Raw genomic sequence first — 21,674 nt, forward strand, 5'->3', positions numbered from 1 at the left:
TAGATAATTACCTATTATTCATCTCCCATCTCCACTATCCTCTACCTCTACTCCCCCAATCCTCCATCCCCTTTCCATATCTTTTATTTTCATCGTCCTCCCTGCAAACTCAGGGGTTAAGAAAATGAAAAATCAGGTAGTCATTAGTCAAAGCAGCCATCCATTCAACAGGTAAATATGACCATTACTCATATCCAGTCAATATTAGCTCATAATTCTGCTAACCTCTGCAGTTCAGACTCTGGATCCTTTGGGGCTAATTCTGCTCTCAGGTAAACAATAACCTCACAAAACACAAATATACATTGTTTTTTTCATTTTTAAGAGAAACAAAATAATTTCATTTATTAACATTGAGAAAGCTACAAACTCTATGTGCATTCCAGTCTGTAAATACGGATTAAGATGTCATCGTGCCAAAATCTTGAACCACCCCTCATTTGTGTAAATATCTGTAGGAAAACAAGAAAAAAATTAACCATGTATAAAAATTGGGCTAACACAGATGTAACTGCAATATAGTAAGGCAAAAACAGTTTGTCCAATTCTAAATAGATTAATATTTAATCTGAGCAGCTTTATACTTCAGCACAGTCTAAACCATCTTAGAGAAGCTTTCTGTCATTTATTGAGGTAGAAGCAGACTTACTGAAGGACTTTCCAAAGCTCGTCTTTGGCTGTTTTTGTTTTATGTTTTGTTCTCTGTCCAGGTGATCCCACGCTGCTTCAATAATGTTGAGGTCCGAGTCCTGAGATCCTTCCTCCATAAGACCCGTTTCCACTGATTTTCAATCCAGTTCTTGTGTCATGTGACCTACTTCTGCCATTTCTTCCTGATTCCCTTCCTTAAGAACGGCTTCTTGACAGCCACGCTTCCATGGAGACCATTTCTGATGAGGCTTCGGCCAACAAAAGATGGATCAGCTGAAGGTCCAGATGCATTTCTAAGATCTCATTTCTTTTGTCCTCCACTTGTCCAGTTTGGTCAAATGTTGTAACCCTCTAAGCGCCAGTTTTTCCTCTAGGTTTTTTGGCTTTGGGTTGGCGGGTAGTGCAGCAGCAGCCTATCACAACTGCGGCCAAACATTGATGGGCGATTCACAGGTCTGCCATCTAGTGGTGGAAAGTGCTAACAGGTTTAATCTCTCTTTCTGGAGACATGGACTGGTGCTCAGAGGGTTAAGGATGCATTCCACACCATGCTGAGATATGCCAAGTTTCCAGGTAACAGCTCTTTAGGAATCACCTTGTTGCTGCTAAAGTCTGATTTTCTGTCTTTCAGACTTGTTATCTTTAGTACTTTTCAAATAGAAATATTTGGGAATAAAGGATGTGGCTTTGTAGCAGCCTGCTAGTAACAAAGAGCCTAAAGAGCCATCTTAAACGTGCTTCTTTGCCAAGTTATATTTTATGTGTTTACACAACACTGGTTCTTCCTTTGACTTAGGAGCATTTATTATGTTTAAATTATTCATAAGTTATTGTTAAATGGCTTAAAAAAAACAAAACAAAAAAAAAAACATGCCACTAAAAACGATCAAGTACTGAATGAAAATTTTGTTCAAAAAGTATCGGGTGCCCAAAGACAAACCTTGGAAGACCTTCAGATAGTCTGGAGAACTATGATTGAGTTTAAGACCATTTTAAAAGATTTAAATAAAGTCTGGCTGCTTGGAAGCAAAATAGCAAGAAATGAGGGCTTAAGATTTCTGCACAGTGCAGTAAGTGACTGTAAACATGCAATGAAAAAAGTTAAGATAAACAAAAGCTTGTCTCAGATTAGCATAATATTATAATATTCTCCTGACCATTGCTGGAGGACATTTTCGGCTGGAACATGCATTAAATTGATATGGCGTGTTATTGTGCACTTACAGCCACGTGCCAGGGGCACTTTCTACACCAAAGGGATTCAGTGGCGGCTTCTGAAGATGGAAATCAACTAATGAAAAAATTTTACGTCCAGACTCATTTAATTTCCTCCATGGCTTAAAGGGAAGGAGTCTTGTCTAAAAGCCAGTAGTGATTTCCTCTTTATGTAAACACAACATAAACGTACTGCAGCTTAGAACGTGCATAAATACACACAGAGACACAGCGACTGATGCACTTTTATACACACACACTAATAATCAACTGGAAAGCAGCACTTTTGCTCACATGGTTGATTTAGACAAGTTCTTCTTTTGCAGGATTCAAACGCACACAAACACATTATCATCCATGAAATGGCTCACTGAAATTAAAATGTGTTTTCACACAATATGAAATTTAATCATATAAACAAGGGCTTATTTGGAAATGAAAAACGTGTTTGCAAAGTGCCCGAAAGCCCACAGGTATGGATATTTTTATAACACGATATGGAAAAAGCACTGGTTGCTGCTTGTTTTTTCCCCTGAGGAATCCAAAGCAAACCAGACAAAACATTTTCTTACAATGTGTCTCCGTTTCTAAAATAACGCTCCGTTGAGCCAGCTGCTTCAGACATGTTTGTTGGGAATACAAAAGTAAGTGGGATAGCATGAGCAACTTTAACTAACATGAACAGAGAAAAAGCTAAATTAAATGATGGATAGAAGAAATGCAGACGTCGCTTTATGCACCACGTCAGCTGCTAGCAAATGGATATACACCTGCCGATTTGAACAAGGCTAATTCAGCAAAGAAACACAAGAAGACATTTTCAGTGGAAGAGAGGAAAAGAAAAAGAGGACAGAGCAAGAGTCAAGATAAGACTGTCTTTTTCTGGCTGGAGAGAGATCACAGTACAGGTAGGATGAAGGTGAATGCTGAATTTAAGCCCTGTCTGAGCTGTATTTAATTACAAGCCAAGGTAAGGTAATAGAAGGCAAGTAAAAGAGAAGTTGTAGGGATCTAGCTAAACATACCACAAAACAGCCCCTCACCAGCTTTAGATTGGCTGTGTTTCCACACTCAGCCAGTAGTGTGTCAATCCAGCTGCCTTCTGACTGAAGGACAACCACTCTACATGAGCTCCGCTAAAACTGGTGCAGTTATAAACAGAGAGGGAAGAGAAGCAGCAGACAGAGCTGAGGAAAAAACCAGAGTCCTCAAATTGCACCTATAATCTGGTCTAAATTAGTGCTCCCCTACACTAAAACAGTGTTGACTGATAGATGAGTTATTATTTCCTGCAAATCCTTCTTAGAGACCGACTGTGCAGTGTATGGGGTTAGGGTGAGTTTTGTTGCTCCTGAGCTGCAGAACATGACCATCAGGTATGATGAGAGCATCTCTGAGCCAAAGATGATTGGATTGTCTTCACTTTTGGCTCCATCACCTTCATTATCGGTCTCCTTTTACCTTCAACTTTTTAATTTTGGCATGACTGTTATTGTTTCTAATTTTCTTGCTTTTTTTTTTTTTTTTTAGTTGGGGTTGAAAAAAAAAACACTTCTAAAATACTGAAATTTCCCTCCTTGATAAATAAAGTACTTTTAATTCGTTTTGATTTCATTTAATTTCTTTTACTCTAGAAATTTTTCTCTATTCAGCATTTTTCACCCCTCTTTCCTTATATCTCAAGGGTTCTGTGCCATCATGTCTTTTAAGTTTGTCTTATTTTCTACCTTTTGAACCTCTATTTGGCTCACGTTTCAATACTTTCCTCTTCCTTTACTCTGCCTCTCTAAGGCATTAACACTGTTCACAAGCTACTGGTATTCAAGCATATAAGTTTTCTGCTTTGATTATACAAGACCCCAACTGTAGAGCCACCAATTCAGTTTCTTTTTCCATCAACCCATCAGTCTTCAGTATTTGTGATCCCCATGAACTTGTCAATAAAAACCTCTGTATGAACGATGAGCTTTAACAGCCAGTTAGCAAAATGGTCATTTTTCACTGCCTTGTTTCAAGGTTCAGTAATCATATATATATATATATATATATATATATTATATATATATATATCATACAATCTAGCAGAAGCACCTACCTGCTCTTAACCAGGGTGACTTATGTCTTGATTTACAACAGCCGATATCTCATCAGAATCATTCAACCCCTTTGACAAACAAATCAATGCATGTTCTTTGGCCTCCATGAAAAGGATAAGTGGTTTGTAGGAAGATGCCATAAATTCATACCACAAAGACACTCGTGTTTCCAAAGACTCCAGTATCTAGTTCCCTGATTTGAATTATAACAACCCAGTCCCAAACACAAACCCAGATATTCACCCTGATATCAGGATTACTCTAAAACTAGTGTGTAATCATAGGGCAGTTTTCTCATTTTTTTTCTGATTTTTTTTCTGATTTCGGTCTAAAGTTTGAAACTTAGACATGGTTGATGTGTTCTCACTGTTAAAGATGTAAAAACACAAGATTCTTAAACCAAACTTTTTCCCCTGTTGCAGTGTACAGTCATTCCTATATGACAGTTTTATGAAGACTTGGAGACTTAATTCCCACTTGGTGTTAAACCCTGTGTTTCCAAATGCAACCGGCTTCATGTGAGCATAACTGTGTGTATCCTTGCTTGTGTACTATACTTGTTATTAAAGGATTCCACTAGAGGGCATATTAGAGAAGTCATGGTTGAATAGAGTGTAAAAGGATAATAAACAACAATAAAAAAAAGAAAAAAAACTATATATATATATATATATATATATATATATATATATATATATATATATTTATAAATTGGACCCCGGCTCAATCAGGTGTGTTAGAGCAGGGAAACATCTAAAACCTGCAGGACCGCAGCTCTCTAGGACCAAACTAGCCTGCTGCCCAGTGAAAGTGACAATGATTTGGAAACTTGTTAATTGAAGCGAAAACACAACATAAAATCAGCAGGAAATTTGATGACTGAGAACACCATCTGTGGCGTTTAATGTCTAATATTTCTGCAGAGGTTGCTAAAGAATTATTGATATAGATGCAGGTGTGTTAAGTAACCACAGAGAACATGAGTGCAGTTTTATCTGCTGCCTTCTTTGTGTAGTAATACTAGTGATTTGGATTAATGTCTGTAATAAGGCAAATTAAAAGTGGATTTTTCGCACCTTTCATTATCCTACCAGGATGGAAACAACCCTCAATTTTAAGCTGTTCAGAATCCCCCCCCCCCCCCATTTAAAAACAGATTTTGACAAACCTATCTGACATCATCTTTGCTAACTGTGGGATTAAATTTCCGTAGCCCATCACCTCCAGGGACAGATTCAGATTTGTTGTTACTTCACCAGCTACCCATTAAAGTGTTACCTCCAGGCACTGATTCATCTGCAGACACATGAAATAATGGTAATATAAATCCTAGATAGACAAATCTAAAAGGTTTTATTTTTACCTGTATTTAGATCTAAATATACAAAGCTTAAATGTGCATTTGATTGCAAATGAGGGACCATGAAGGACCGAGTATATTTTTCCTAGAAGGATGTCCTCTTTCACAGGACATTAAACAACATTTATTTACGATGTAGCCACTGAGGAATCTATGTGAGCATTCGAGCTTTACAGATTCCACCTCTCCTTGTGTATTTATACGTTGTGACTCGTTACTGCATCTATTTGCTCCACTTACAGTGTGTAATCAAAAGCCAATCAGCTCCCTCGAGCTGCGCGTTTGTTTTTTCCCAAAGTCAGATCCTAACCTTTAGGTGGACTTTTGTTCTTCTCCACAAGACAAATCAGGTCAAAGGGCTCAAACTCTTAAGTGGAAGGGAAAATTTCCACACAGCTAAAGCCTGCTATCAGTATCAGTCAGAGATGAAACTTGGAGGCGGCTGCAGAAAGAAGAGAGTTTGTGCAAACTTGAGGTTGGCACATTATTCTGCAACAGCTCTGAGGAGTCTCACAAATACATAAAAAGACCTCAAGGTAAACACAATCAAGCTCTACCTGTCAGCAGGAAATCCTTCCTGCTTTTATATGGCATTCATTTATTTTCCTTTGCATTAAATATTGATGTCAAACTTGATTTCATTGTTTGCTTTCGGATGTTTTGCTTTAGGCTTCCAGTTTTTTAGTGGCAGTTTAAGCTAAATAAAAGTGCCATTCAAAGCATTTCCCGTGTCCTGCATTGGTGATGGAAACAGGATCCATCTCGGTAACCTGCTTCTATTTTCACATCAGACGTTTTGCCTTTTAAATAATGCAGGAAATCCATTTTTATGGGATATTAGGTTACAGTTTTGAGCAAAGCTGAAGTCATAAACAATATTTTTCCCACTTTGTATTCAGAAGCATCGTTCCTGCTGGCTCTGATTTCACACATGATGTCACTTCTATAAGTTAAACTCATTTAAAAACTGTCATTTGCTTATTACAACATGAATGTAATCAGTCTTATCTGTGTATTATGAGCAGCTTGTTTCCTCCTGCAATTCCTTGTGAAGTATTCTATTGTCATTCTTGTCTCTACTGCTGACTGAGTGGTCAATTCCAGGCAACCCAAAACACTTTTGGAGCTGCATCACAATCAATATTTATCTGCATACAATGATCTTTACACTGGAGCTCCTCCTGATGTATACATTTACACTTTGGAAGAAGCAGAGTTGGATCTATTCCCCCCCAGCTGCAGACACACCTGAACTGTCCTTTGCATAAAGCCTGCATTGAAAGTGGCATTTAATTTTAAAAAGGGGGGGTTCAGGTGTAAGGCTTTGTGCAGGTTAGTCACACTCCTGTACTTTACAAACACTTCAAACATGTAGAATTGTGCTTTTTTTCCCTCTGAAAATGAGTTCTGCTAGATAAAAGGTTTATTTTCATTTTCATGTTTGGTACGAATAATTATTACACTATAAGCTCCTTTAATGTTCAGAGCTTTCATTCATCCAAAAAAACCTTAAAAAATAGTATTATTCTTTTGGCATGCAGCAGATTCAGCTGTTTCTGTGCCTGGCGTGGCACCTGGAGGCATTCTGCTCTTATTTGATCCTATCTGCTGTAGTTTAGTTCAGTGCAAATGGAGTCAAGTGCAGAAAGCTACACTCAAATCAGCAACAAATACGGAAAGGTGTGGGTTAGTGGTGAAGCACAAAATTCCCATATTATAAACTAATGCTGAACAAGAACTCGTGAATGAATGATAGATCAAATTCAAACTCACAGTTTGGTGGAAGCTGCAGTTTATCACAATTTAACCTAGATCTGAGCAATAGGCTGGCAGAGAGAAACATAAGGGCGACCAGTCGCTCCACCTGCATCCTTGACTGGTCATCTGCACACCTGTGCTTCATCGTGAAGCTCAGAATATGACTCACTAAAATCAGGACTTGCAAATCAATGGCTGATGATTTTGACTCCTCGGCATGCTGCTAGCCTCAAGATGCTAATCACAAGTCCAGCCTGGAGCTGATCCAGCAGGCTGCTGGGGAAGATGCACCCACCTAAATCAAATCTGCAGTTTGGTAATGAACAGACAGAAATACCCACCTGCTTTATAATTTGCAAAGAAAAAGCAAAAAAAAAAAAAAAACATTTCAGGGCATTTAGATGTCCTTTGTTTGTAAAACTTTGACTTTGTTAATCTTTTAAATAATTTGGTCATTTCTGGAGGTTTAGGGTTTATGATGGAATCATGTATCAGTAATGAAGCTATGAAAGCTTGTCTTTTATGCCTTTAAAATAGTCTTTTTTTCTCTGTGTTGTATCCAAAATGTTGATGATTTTCTGTGGTGTCTGCATTAAGTTCAAAATCATAGCACTCTGATAAGAACCAAGTAACGTACCAGGCAATAACGTAATAATTTTGCTCATTTTAAATTAAACAAAGATAATAACGTAATAACTTACGAATAATGTTGTTTTTTGAGGTTATAATGTGATAAAATCCTGCTAGTAGCGTAATAAATTGGAACATTACTGGCTGCAGCTGTTATATTATTGGCCAAACACTAAAAAATATACTTGGAAAAAGTAATAACTACGTCCAACAATGTGATCACTTATTATATTATTGGAAAATTTATTGCTTTATTGGTTTTATTAAATTTAAAATGCCAAAATATGTTGTTATTGACACGTTTGACGTTGTCGGCCATTATAACATTATTTCACATGCACTTACTCAAGGAGCCAGGGTTCATTTTGTTTTAACACCACCAGATGAAGCAGAGAAAAAAAGACAACAGAGACTCAAAATCACTCTAAAAAATTGAAGATGAGCTGGAAAAAGGCACAAACCAAACAAACACAGTCCAGATGTGACAGAATTACAAATTCTGCAACAGTGGTGCTTTCAACTCCAATCAGGAGCCAGCGATCAATATGGGATAATATCGCATGCGGATATAACACAATCACCTCCATTCAGCTAAAATACCAAAACACCAACGCTCAGCAGACATTTGAGTGAAAAACAGTTTTGTTCTATAAACAAAAACAGACTCAACCACATTCTGAACATCGAGCTTTAAAACGTCCACACCATGTAAGAAAAATAAAAGAATACATTTATATTTGTAGATATCAAAAACAGTTTTATTAACTGGTCTTTTGGTTATTTTGGTTGTTAGAACAAAGCAAATGAAAACAGTCAACCATGATCTGACTTACGTGCATCTTAGAAGCAACTACTGTCTGCATGGTTGATCAATATTTACAGATTGGATCAAGTTATTGGCTTATTGATCGTTGAACCAAAGTATTGATGTAGATGGGTGTATTGATACACCTTTACAATGATGATCACCACTTCATGCTACTGACAGCTAATGAAGCAGCTTGCAACAAAGTCAGAGAATTTTATTGCACTCAAAAAATAAAGTAAATGAACCTTTCAGGGTACAAAGGGTTGTCACTGGGGTGGGACCCTCAAAAGTAGCCTCAAGAGTTGAACGCTAGCAGTTTCTACTTTATATAGACCAGTATTTTACCTCTATTGTACCATCTTGTAACATAATTTAACAAACCTGGTCTTTATACATACTTTTTTACCCCTAAAGGTGTTTTATTTTTACTATGGAGACTATAGACTATACATTTTCTATTTATCTGTAGCATTCAAACTTTTACAAATCGTATTTACACCAGAAAGTAAACGTAGTTTAGCTAAATATGTTATTTGATGGATTTAATGTATGCATGTTTTTTTTTATAATGAGAGGAACTAAATTCTGCAGTATGTATAATAATTAAAGTATGTGGAAAATTATAACACAGTCCAACTTTATCACAGTTACACACCACATCTGTGGATATCAGCATTTTCCTCGGCAAATTAAAGAAAGATATTTTGGTTGTTAGAATGAGGCAAAAGGAAATAAGTCCACATGTTTGTCCATAAGAACATATTACAAATTTTATTGTATTGATGCTTGACCGATAATTTCCATTCTGTTTTTGAGTCAGTGATCATTGAATGGATGCATTGATAAACTCCTAACATGTAGATGCAGAAAGGTTCAAAATGAAGTGCCATCACATTTTTATGAGGCTTCTTTCTCCTGCCAGCTCCCTGCTGACATCACACACTACAATGTGAATCAATACCTCTTATTATTACTTGCTCACAAAGTCAGTGCAGGCAGCACAACCGTTGCACTGAATTTCTTTGGATTCTATAGCTATAGATTGAAAAGGCATTGCTTTGACCAAGTAACCATTGACAACAGTCATCTTGAGCTGATGCCACAGAGTGAACGGCTTATTTCTTGTAAATGTTTGTGCAGAACTCATCTGCCTCCTTCCTTCAGAGAAGATGGAACCACATCCAGCGGCAGAATTTCTGCAGGTTACGGGTTGCACACAACTTCAAAGCAGATGAACTGACCTGCTTTGTTCTGCCCTTTTCTTCCCTCTCACCATTTCCCCACTTCATTTACGCGGCTTCATGCTGCTGGATATTTAAAGACATCAAATGCATGTGAGACCCTTACTATTAGTGAGAATGGTTGCTGGGTAATTAGTGGAAAAGAAGTAGGCTCTCAGATTTCTCCCCTGCCCCCCAGAGAGCATCCCTTTTCACACATACATACACAATTCCACTAACAACAAGAAAACACTCATGCGTACAGACAAACACTGATTTCCTGAGCAGTACATCCCTGACAAACAGAATTACTTACTGTGAATTCAGAGGCTTTAAAAAAAATCCATGCCATTCCATATGTTGCGCTTGTCAGTAATTGGGCAGAAGAATGTCAGTCAGATATAGCAGGGATGTAGAAAAATGCATACATTCATGGAGGGGTAGGTGAATAAAAAGCAATGGCAAAACACATAATTAGGGACTACATAAGTGTCTAAGAAATAAAGAGAAGGAAAAAAAAGAGAATTCTTTTTAAAATTATGCATACATCGCTTCGTCCATTAGGAGTCATGGGGAAGCTACTGTATCCCAGCATTTAGCAGGTGAAAGGCAGGGTGCACCCTGGTCCATCGCAGGGCCAACACAGAGAGAGAGACAACCATTCATGCTCACATTCATTCCTAGAGAGAATTTAGAGTGACCAGTTAACCAAGAATGCGTTCCTTTCTCTCTCTCTCCCTATATATATATATATATATATATATATATATATATGTATGTATGTAAGGAATAATGCCCGACGAGGTGGCCATAATCATAAATGGACGACGCGGAGACGTAAACCGTCCGACGCGACGTGGAGGGCAGTTGGCTCCACATTGGGCATTACCGCGCTTATACCATGGTCACTTACGAAAAAAAGAAATATTACATAAATTATTAATGCGTTAATGTTGTTTTTTACAGTTAAAATCGTAAGTTTTTCACAAGAAGCGGCTGAGTGGACCATTTCGTTGTGACGCGTTGCCAAGGTAACCGGCTCTGACACCGAACCTGCAGCTCAGTCGGCCGCAGTTATGTTACGTGACACAAAGTATGATTTCAGAGGGTGGGTGCAGCTCTTACAGCTTGTGTGTGTCCAGAGGATGATGCAACATTTTGTTTCAAACAGTAAAAGTCCACAGATCATTTCCAAAATCGTTTTTATTGCAAGAAATATTATCCACTATTCACTCTGATCATTAAATGTGTATCAAGCAAGTATGTCTATCCTAAATCGTTTTTATAATGTTATCCACCATTCACTCTGTATCAAGTGTGTAAGGAATGCCACTAAAAGCCCAACATCCAGAGAGAAGGTCGCTTCCCTGGGGGGTTGCCCCAGGGGCCGGGATCTGGGGTGGCTGCACTAGTGGGCTGCTAGCTCTTTGGGTGCTGGGTTGGGTGTGTGTTTATTGGGGGGGGGGGTCGATGGCACCCTGGTTCCCGGGGTGTGCGGCTGGAACATTGGGGTGTATGCTGGCCTGCGCCGGGTGGTTGTTGGTAGGGTCTGGTTCTCCTGGCCATGGTGTGGGCGATCTGCCTTTGGGGGGTGGGGGGGCCGCCTCTGGGCTCCTGAGGTCCTGGGCCCTTCACTCGGGCCATCCTGGATGCCGATCTTGTAGAGGCCGTAGTGGCATTTGCATGATCTCACTCACCATTCCTCATCACTGCTCACTCCTTATTCCTTATTCCTTATTCCTGACACAATCACTGAGTTGTCCAGTGGGTTTATATACTAAGAGATAATTTGTCTTTTTTTTTCCCTGTGAGTTTGTATCTGGTTATTTTTGTGCTACTTTCATGATGTGACTTTTTGATTTGGTTATTATTTAAAAACTCTTAATGACTAGCAGCTCTGTTTTTTTTGTGTGTGTGTTTCTGTTTTTGTTTTTTGTAAAAGTTGTAGGAAATTTTTCTGGTGTGTTCATGTCTGTCCCCTCCGGTCAAGTCCAGCAAGATTACATAGATTCCGTGATTCAAAGTAAATAAATGAATCAGATTATCAAGAGGAGCCTTACCCATAGGCCTCCCCTTGGCAGAGCAAATTTGTTCAGCACAATACAGCAACCAGATTATCATTTTGCTTGCTATGATGCTGGACAGGACAGGTTAAAAAAAAAAAAAAAGTATGTAAGTGAGGTAGTCAAGACAGAAAGACATGCAACGACTTATTTAAACTTAAATTTGAATTTAAACATTTGTGGACCCTGACCACTGCTGGTTGGGACATTGTGGGACAACAAAATGTTGCTCCATTCTCATCTCTACTGGCGTGAAGGAGCCCAATGAGCCTGCAAGCTGCTTTCACAGCAATGCGCCGTCACAGACATGATCTGGCCTGTCTGCAGCCCGGCGTCTGAGTTTCTGTTGCCACAGTTACCAACTACCGTTTAGTCAGCACAATAATTTACAGCGATAAGTCTATTTGACCAGAACTTCTTTCATAGGTGTCCATTATCACTTTTTAATGGACACCCTTCAGCCAGTCAGAATCGAGTATTCAACCAAAGCATGGTATATATATATAATTTGGTGCAGTGAGATTTTTTTAACTTGTCACAAACAGAGTGTTCATTGGTTTTTACAGGCACATATTTGTTAAGCTGTTTTCTGACAGTCGGTCGAGTTAATCTCCCATCTACAGTTGATATGCAACTTGGTTCTCAATCTTCATTTGGTTGGCTTTTTAAGGTACTACTTGGTTATGATGGGAAAAATTTGTTGTCTTCCCTTAAAATATACCTTCTCAAGGTATCGCTGTCATGTTTGTTACAGTTGTGCGAAATGAAGGCCCTAAATGCAACCTTACAGGCAGGTGGCAGGCTGATAAATAAAAAGCTCTTATGTAACAAGTCAAAAAGGGTTGCAGCAGAAATCTCCGAAAACCAAAAAGCAGAAAAAAGGAAACTGACAAGGAGAAAACAACCAGGAGGACCAGTCAGAATGAATAAACCAGGAGGCATGTAGAAGACCGAGGAATACCAATAAACTGAAAGCAGGTGTGGAGCAAGCGAAGTTAACAACATTTAGTCGGCTGGTAAAAGATGTTAATTAGGAGCCCTGACTACAACAGAACACGTTAAAGCAGAGGTCACATGGATGAACCTCGATGTAGATTTAAGCCAGTCCAACAGAAAACACGGATTATTCAGAAAAACTTAATAAATTTATTAATATGTCACAATCTGATTTATAGAAAATTTCATCCCAAAAACATGGCAAAATCTTTTTATAATTGACAGTATTTTCTTAAAAAAAGAGATATCCAAAATCTCCTTTATAAAAGCGTTTGACCCCAACATGTGAACAAAATTTGAAAAGTGTTCCTAGAAACGAAAGCAAATTTGCATATTTTGGCAAAATAATACCTAATTTGATTATTTAAACAAAGCTTTTTAAAAACACGCAATACAAAAAATAATATTCTTAATGTAAGAAATAATCCAGGAAAGTTTCAAAGTGACAGCTGTTAGTTAATGCAGAAACTTTGTGATGGTTATATTGTACAGGGTTAGGCAAAATAAGTTTATCTTCAGCCTAAACCCTTTCGGTCTTAAATGCAATGTAAGAGACAACATAAGTAATTTGATTGAAACTGTTATTATTATTTTAATTTGATGGACCGAAATAAACGTGCATTAGTTATAAATTTTTCCTATTCATCTGTATTAATTCTCCATAAAATCCCTGGTTGCATCATGACCTGCAGAAAACTACAGTAAAGACACTGAGACACTCATCACAGCAGCAGAGACACAGAAAGGTATTTTTCTTTATGAGTTGACATTTTGAATCACAAACAGAAGAAAAAGCGCTGAACAGAAAAACAGAGGCTATCAGCTGCGTTCAGAGCAAGAGACCCTGGCAGGAGTTTATTATACTGATGATAATAAGAAATGCAGGCTCTGTAAAATGGTCTATTTTATTTAATTTTAAATTTTATTTCACCTTATTCTTACTTTCTACTTCACCAGTTCAGGCTTGGTTTGCTCTGAAAAGAGTAAAGTATGCATGAGGTGTAACATCCTCACCACACTTTCATCCCTATAAATACCTTTTTTTGTTTTTGGGGGAAAAGATGCAAAATTAGAGAGAAACTACTGATGCCCATGGCACGAAACTTGTTAGGGAGTTGGATCGTGGGTAAATGTTGGAGACCATAAGCACTTTTTTAAAACTGAATGATGAAGCTGGCAGACGACTTTACTCTCCGAACACCGCTCTACAATATATAGTTTCTTGCTATTAAACGGATGTTTATTGCTGAAAGATTCTGGCTGTGCACAATAACACATAAAAATTCATCATTCTGATATCCATCCTTACAGAGTGCACTTCCCAAGGCTGAAGAAGGACAGGGTGGGGAGGGGGGTTGTCATCAGACCACTAAAATGAGCTGATTTGTTTAAGGTGCTGTTACGCTGAAGGACGCAGCAGCCCATCCTCTGGCTCCATGTCAACTTTTAGGTGACGTCCTCTAAGCTGTAATGCAGTTATGTGTCTCCAGGATGTGTGTGTGTGCTCGTTTTTAGTTTAAGTAATTCATGAGTGCTTGTTGAGGTGAAGGGGAGTCAAGTAGAGAACCATCTCAAAGTTTTCCTTGCAGTCCAAAATTCATTATTCAGTGAGTAACCAATGTTGCTGTGCTGGACTCCAACAGAAACCTGTTGGCCAGATTTTGTCCGCACCTACACTTTCCAACTCTGTGTCCTCCGTCCTCTTTCTTCCCGCCTTCTTATCTCCCACCTCTAACCCAACTCCCATGCTTGTTTCTTTCTTCAGCTTCTTACCAGGTAAAAGCTTTGGCCAAAATATGTTTACGTTTCAGAATAGTGTTAATTTTATCAGCCATTTTTAAATTTGGTCTGTTTTAGTCCGGTTTCAATCGCGCTTATTAGTTTTTATCACATTTAGTCAACTTCATCACGTTTTTATTTAGTCAAGTTTTAGTCGACTCTAAGTCGAGCATTTTAGTCTTTATTTTAGTCCAAGAAAACATCATTTTATTTGTCTTGTTTTAGTCAACAAAAACTGTCAACATTTTAGTTTAGTTTTAGTCAGGACAATCATTTTACCCTTTTACTTTTTTTGTCAGCAGATAATATTGAACATTGTTAGTAGTATATTCGATTTTTAGTTAGTAGAACATTGTTAAATGTACTTTAACATTATTGAATTACATTTAACAATCCATTTAAAACTCATACTTAAAACATAACTATCCCATTTTATGCAGAAATATTTGCAGGCATTTTTAAGTTTATGTGCATCATTTATATTAATACTGATGCAAATTCAAACCAAATGTCCTTGTGATGGTAACCTGAAGACAAACAGAACAGCAATTTATGTCACCAAATACATAGACTGGGATGAAAACTCCAGGAGCAGTGGTTCCCCACCTTTTTTAGCTTGGAACCCAATTTTAATATCACAAAACTCTGGCGGCCCCAAACATTCAAAACACGGACAATTTAACTTATTTTTATACCACATTTAGGCTATTTCATGTATGAAGATGTAGGTTAAAGTTGTTTTGAATTAATTGTGGCATATTATTTTATTTTATCTAGATTTGTTTTAGTAAGTTTTAGATTTTAGTTTGCATCCATGTGTAGCTGTCCAGGTGTTTTGTGTTAACTATAGTTCGCTTGCAGCTCCTAGATTAACTCATACTTCTGTCTGCTTTAATTAAATTGCAACCCAACTGAAAACATAGTTGCCCGACCAATATAACGTATCTAAGTTAGCATAATTCAACTTCACACACAATTCTATCAACAAGTGGCTACTATCGCTACAAGCTACCAGGCTAGTAAGATAGCCAGCATTAGTTTGCAGTTGGTTTAACGTTATTGTTGGAACATTACAGCCAGTGGTTTAAAGTTACATTATGAACAACACCCACCAAACTTTTTGTTAACTTACCACGATGTCTTTGTGATGAACTGCGACGTGGCTCTTCAGGTTTGTTGTGTTTTTTCCAGCTACATTTCCAGACCACATTCCTTCCCTTCAACTAAAATCAAGCATTTTTTTCTCCACTTCAATGTAGTGAAAATGGGTCCATATGTCACGTCTTCTCTTTGTCTTGGGCCCTTTGCAAAGCATGGCCAATAATGTTTTACTTTTAACTTTTCGCCATGAATCCACCTCCTGTCTGTCCCATGTGTTTGTGCACCTGCCTGCTGCAGGTGTGTGTCAGTGGCAATGAGCCAAGGAAGAGGCAGAGGAGACAGGATTTGACAAAATCTTATAATAATATTTTTGTAACGTTAACTAAAATGTCCATAGATTTGAGCCAGGTTTTCATTTAGTGAACTACATTTTCATCTCATCTTTATTAGTCTACCAAAATGCATTCTAATTTAGTCCCAGTTATTGTTTATTAATGGGGGTTTTAGTCTCGTCTACTCTAGATTTCGTCCGGTGAAAAATGTGCATTGACGAAAATATTTTCTTTTAGTTTTTGTTAACGAAATTAAAACTATTTCAGAAGCAGAAAAAGATGAAGTCATCACACAAACATTGCTAGAATAGTATGACCAATTATTTGTGGTTCTAACCTCATGATTCATTACAAGTATTACAGAATGGGAACATCTTGTCTGCCAGACTGTTCAGTTCAGTCGGGTAAATTATGCATTTCTTAGGTATTTCTTATTGTTCCACATCTCGTCCTTTCTGGTGTCCTTGTAAAGATGTCAGCAAGTGAAAATATGAACAGTTATTTTTTATGTTTCTAGCAGATCAATGTGATGAAGCGACTGGAAGCATGAGCAATTTTACCTGAGATATAAGTAGTCTATCTGCTTTTTCCAGTGTTTTCATTCCTTCCAGGTTGGTCTGGTCTGCAAAGTTTGTGGTGACATCTTTCAAAAATAGATGAGGTGTGTATTTTTAGTGTGAGACAGCAGTTTCTGGGAGCAAAAACTGTCTAGTGGATTTTTTTTCATAGAGTTAATAGATGCTATTTATCCAGATAATTTGTTAGTATGACAGGTCTACATCACTCAGCCTTGCAGTGCCAACAAGCAATATTTGTCTACAAGTTGAGTATTGGATAAAGAGTTGGTCAGATTGACTTTAATTTGACTAAAATGTCCTGGATTTACCCAAATAAAACAGGATTCAGTTAATTTTTTAGTCTCAAATACAGTATGCATGAAAAATTGAAATATTTCTGCAGTTATTTAGATTGAGTTGGCGTGATGATAGAATTTGTCAGACAGATTTGGTATTATTCTTCTACAGTGACGATAATCCAGTAATTTAAAACCAATCCATGAAGTCGCAGTTAGGAATGGGATTTTCACGCATTCCAGATTAAAGAGTTTTCCAAAGGATTTTTTGCCAGAAATAACGAAGTGACCTCACTTTTCCAAGCAGAGAACTGGTAAGGTTCAGAAGAACCAAAGATTTAAAGATGGCTGCACCCAGTACCTCCTGTAGTCCATTGTTGTCTTATGTCAATTTCTTTGAAATATGTTTTGTGTTCACTAAATGTGTTGTTGTCGATAATTATATAGGGAAATGTGGTGTTAGTATGTGATGTTTATTCATCATTCTCACCAACAGTGGCTTTAGTTCTCGGAGTAAAACTCTTTACATTTGATTTGTGATATTCTAGTTTTATATGGCATAATTGCAGATGCTCACAAATTCAATTCTTTGGAGGAAAGTATGTTTTTCTGAGTTGGAGCAGCTGGAACACATATTACCTGTCACTTACTCTCGGGTGCTAGGAATTACGAGACCACTGGAACACACCATTAAGGCCCAACGACATTCATATTTTTAATCTGATGCGTTGCAGCGTTATGTGTGCAGTTCCTTGTCAAAGAGGAAGTTAGCTAGCCTGCTTGCAAGTTCATTTTTCCAACTTCCTGCTACTTCTCTCTGAAATCCACTGCAGCTTTTCAGTTGACATATAAGATTCTTCCTAATATGAATGATTCAATAAAAATATAACTATCATTTTCTTTGACTTTTGGTACTAATATACTTTCCCCACCAATAGAAAACAGCTGTTAAATAGGTGTCCGCTGTAGAGGACACTATGCATGAAAGGGTTAAGTTAGTTTTTTGTTATTTTCAGGATTTTTTCTTTTTAGTGAAGCCTAAATATCTTTGTTTGCCTTTGTTTTCTTAGAAGGTAAAGTGATAAATAAAGTGCGATTTAATACCCACACAGGGGTTTCATACTGCACCGACTCATCCAACACCACCCCGGCATAAACACTTGCAACCCCACATAGTTTCCTTCACCGGATATAAGTTACCTTTGTGGTCATAGTCTCTGTCTTTCATGCAGGAACTAAAAGCAGCCTCACGTCCATTTTTGTCCAACCGGACTAAAGCTCTTTGTATTTTCTTTCATTATTTTAAGGGCAATCTTTCTACAAAAGAAATGCTGTGTAGATACAAAGTAGGAAAATAAAAACTCTCAACCTTGGATGCAACTTCAAAAAAATTATGTTTTAGTACCTTATCATGACTTTTATTCAAACACTCACTTTCTCAGCTATATCCCTTAATATAAGCGCAGCCAGCATGTGCAGGGTTCGTGTGCAGTCCTACAAGTTCTTCTATATTTGCTGTGGTTTTATGCTGTAGTTTAACTTTAAAAGCAACGACTGCCAACCAGCAAGGTCGATCTTTGAGGAAGGACTCGGGATTCAAAAAGACTTACTTGTTCACAGCTCACTCTTAAGAAAAACCTAAACAAAATGGCAAAGAAAAGAACTTGAACTAAATAAATCAGTCAATGTGTCACCTTTAATAGCAGGTAATGAATCCAACACCAGCAAGCCAAAAAAACTTGTACAAGGTGATGATTAAAGAATGTTTTTAAAGTTAAACATTAGATAATAAGACCAAAATTGCCTATTTAGTCATCTCTTTTTCAGTCCATGATCAGCAGTTTTATCATTTCACACACACACACACACACACAGTTTAAATTCATGCCACAAATTTTCATGAGCTTTCTAATTCTTTATTGATACAAATCTCTGTGACAGGCTTCTGGCTGGAAGCACTCAATATGTTCATTTTTCAGCGTAAGCAGGATAGATGGACCGTGGACGCATCGATGGATATTTCTGGAGCACATTATCCAGGCGAGACACATTTCTGTACTTAGCAAAATGGACTTGAAAAAGTCGAAATATCCACTGATTTTCCCCTGAGAGATTTATCCAGCAAACGCTGAGGAGAATGAGATGATCACAAAAACCCACACAGACCCTGAACTTTAAATTTCCTTCCCCGGACACCGTCTGACGAGTGAATGAATCAGTGACAAATATTAGATGAGATCACATGATCTTTGTGATCCGTGCAGCTTGACTTTGATGAAGTTGCCTCTCAGCAGCAACACTGAGCAGAATGAATTTGAATGTAATTATTTCACATCTGGATGTTCATACAGACATCACACGGTTATTCTATCTGACAGGGAATAACCAACACAGCATGTAGCAGTGCAGAGGAATCTGATCTGGAGGCAAAGCAGATTTTCACCAATTACACATTCCACTTCTGGGGGATGATCTCAATGCATGCTGTGGAACTAAAGGCAGTCAACCAGCACAACAAAAAGAAAATGTTTTGTACCCATAAGCTTAAACTGAATGAGCAGCATTTTAAGACAATCCCTCCTCTTTAATAGCTGTCTAGGAGCTAATTGCTGTGTGCTCAAACCAGCAGAGTGATCATGACGAACTCCAGAACCCAGAAATCTTCTAAACACTAAATAATCTCTGTCTTCTCAGCTGCAGTGTCATTCATTTCTAGTCAGCCACTGAGCAGAAACACACAGTGACCGACATCGCTCCAGATGATGCATAGTAAACAGGACCAGAGCAGTGACAATAATGACTAATCAGAGCGTTTCGTAGCCTGACAGTGGCCACATCTCCTGTTGAGACCAGCTTCCAGCAGATCCGGCAAAAAACCAAACCTGTCACATCACTGAGTCTGAGCCGATCCTCTCCAAGTGCAGGATCAATGCTGCTCAGGAGGAATGGAAGGAAAAAATGAAACACAGAAAGTCAAAAACTGCCTTACCTCTTAGTGAGATGCCAAAAATCACTTCTATGGGCAAGTCAGAAAACCATAGAGCCGGTTAAGCAGCTGGTGCTCCTCAATATTCACCAATACAGGATTAGTCAGCCCCTGCAGAAAAGAACTCTTAAAATCCCCCAATTTCTTCCGTATTTTTATTTCTTTTTTTGGATAATCTCAAGTCAGATTTAAAGGCTGGAGTCCAGCAGAACAAGCAGCAGATGGCTCATTTCCTTGTGCAACACAGGTGCCTCTGACATGCTTCTTCTTCTTCCCTTTTGGGGACTGGAGCACCTCAGACTACGATCTGGCCGGGGCAGAGAGGAGGGCAGCAGGAGCACTGACAGGTGTAGAAGTGGTAATATTCCCAATCGTGTAAAGATCTGAGCATCCTTCGGCAGGAGATTAAGAAGAGTAGAGGAAGATCCAGCGGAACCAGAACCACCAAGCGCACAAGCCGGCGCAGCACACACTCTGTCGCTTAAATCCCCCTGAAATGAGCTGATGCCGGGCAGGAGTCAGGCAGATGAACACAGCACAGAGGGAAGAGGTGCTGTTGCATCAACATTGCTCTAAGACTTGAGGAATGTTTTGTCTCTATTTTAAAGGGGGAAAAGAAAAATCAGCAAAAAAGCTCCAAGAGGATGGCAGCCAACATCATCTCCATGCGAGTGTGACAGAGAAGACATATGGAGAGGGGAGAGTGTGTGTGCATGCATGTGTGTGTGAGATAGAGGAGGACGAGCAGATAGAGGAGAGCAGGCAGGAGGCTGTGAGCGCAAGTGGAGCCAGAGAGCGATGTGAAAGGATGCAAAGAGGAGGAGGAGGAAGGAAGGTTGGGGGAGATGCCCGGGAGAGAGAGTGAGCGAGAGAGAGAGAGAGAGAGAGAGAGAGAGAGAGAGAGAGAGAGAGAGAGAGAGAGCGCTGCACTGTTTACCGACTATATTAACAGCACTGAGTAGGTGGAGTTTGCAGTAAAGGAGCTTGAGCTGGATTTTCAAGTCCAGAACAGAGAAAGAAGAGAATAAGATGGAAAGGAGAAGATGAGCATGTTGGAAGTAAAAGTAACCTGTGAGAGGAGCGGTGGCTGCTGACGAACAGGGCAAAGGGAAAAGTAGAGGGAAAGTGGTGTTGGTGTGTGTGTGTGTGTTGAGGTCTTAGTGCAGCTGGCACGCCGACAGCCCTCTTCTCGCCAGGAGTCGTAAACATCGATTAAAGATGTACACAAAGAGAACACACGGATACTTTAAGGACCTGGCAGACACACTACACACACTTGCACTACATAAAAACTTTCTTTATAGACTTCATATAAGGGGGGTTTAATCACATATCACATCAATTAAATGGGTAATGATTCAATGTTTGCCAATATTTAATTAAAAAGTGGAACAACAACATGGTTGTTGCAAGATACAGGAAAGAGGAGGGGCTTTGATATGGTGTTAAATGTTTAGACTATATACATATATACACATATATATACACACATATATATATATACACACATATATATATATATATATATATAAGTGTAAAACTAATTATACCCAATATTCATAGTTTAGCCTAACTAAAAGCAATGGTAGAAGAGTTTCAACTTCCCAATCCTGAAGTGCAGTGAATGCAGCATCATCTGAAGTTGACTTTAAATAGATGAGAAAAAGGGTTGATAACTTTGCAAAGTGAGCTAAATTTAAATTTCAGCTTGCAAGACTGTGCACAGAAAATGTAAAAATAAATATGAAATCAACACATACTTTTTATGTAAAATACTTTATAATTTATTTTAATTTTAAATGCACTTAACCACATCTCATTGCTTC

The 21,674-nt window shown here is 38.3% G+C and overlaps 1 protein-coding gene across 1 annotated transcript in view; it reads right to left on the reverse strand.

Annotated features, from left to right (window-relative positions):
• The window catches only part of sgcd (sarcoglycan, delta (dystrophin-associated glycoprotein)), a 409,702-nt gene extending 389,111 nt beyond the window's left edge, over window positions 1-20,591 (reverse strand). Inside the window, exon 1 of the mRNA XM_042008370.1 lies at window positions 19,852-20,591. The gene's annotated coding sequence lies outside the window, so the exon portion shown is untranslated. The remainder of the gene's footprint in view (window positions 1-19,851) is intronic.
• Between the last annotated feature and the right edge of the window lie 1,083 nt (window positions 20,592-21,674).

This window comes from Melanotaenia boesemani, chromosome 15, assembly GCF_017639745.1.
Source record: "Melanotaenia boesemani isolate fMelBoe1 chromosome 15, fMelBoe1.pri, whole genome shotgun sequence".
Taxonomy (NCBI): domain Eukaryota; kingdom Metazoa; phylum Chordata; class Actinopteri; order Atheriniformes; family Melanotaeniidae; genus Melanotaenia; species Melanotaenia boesemani.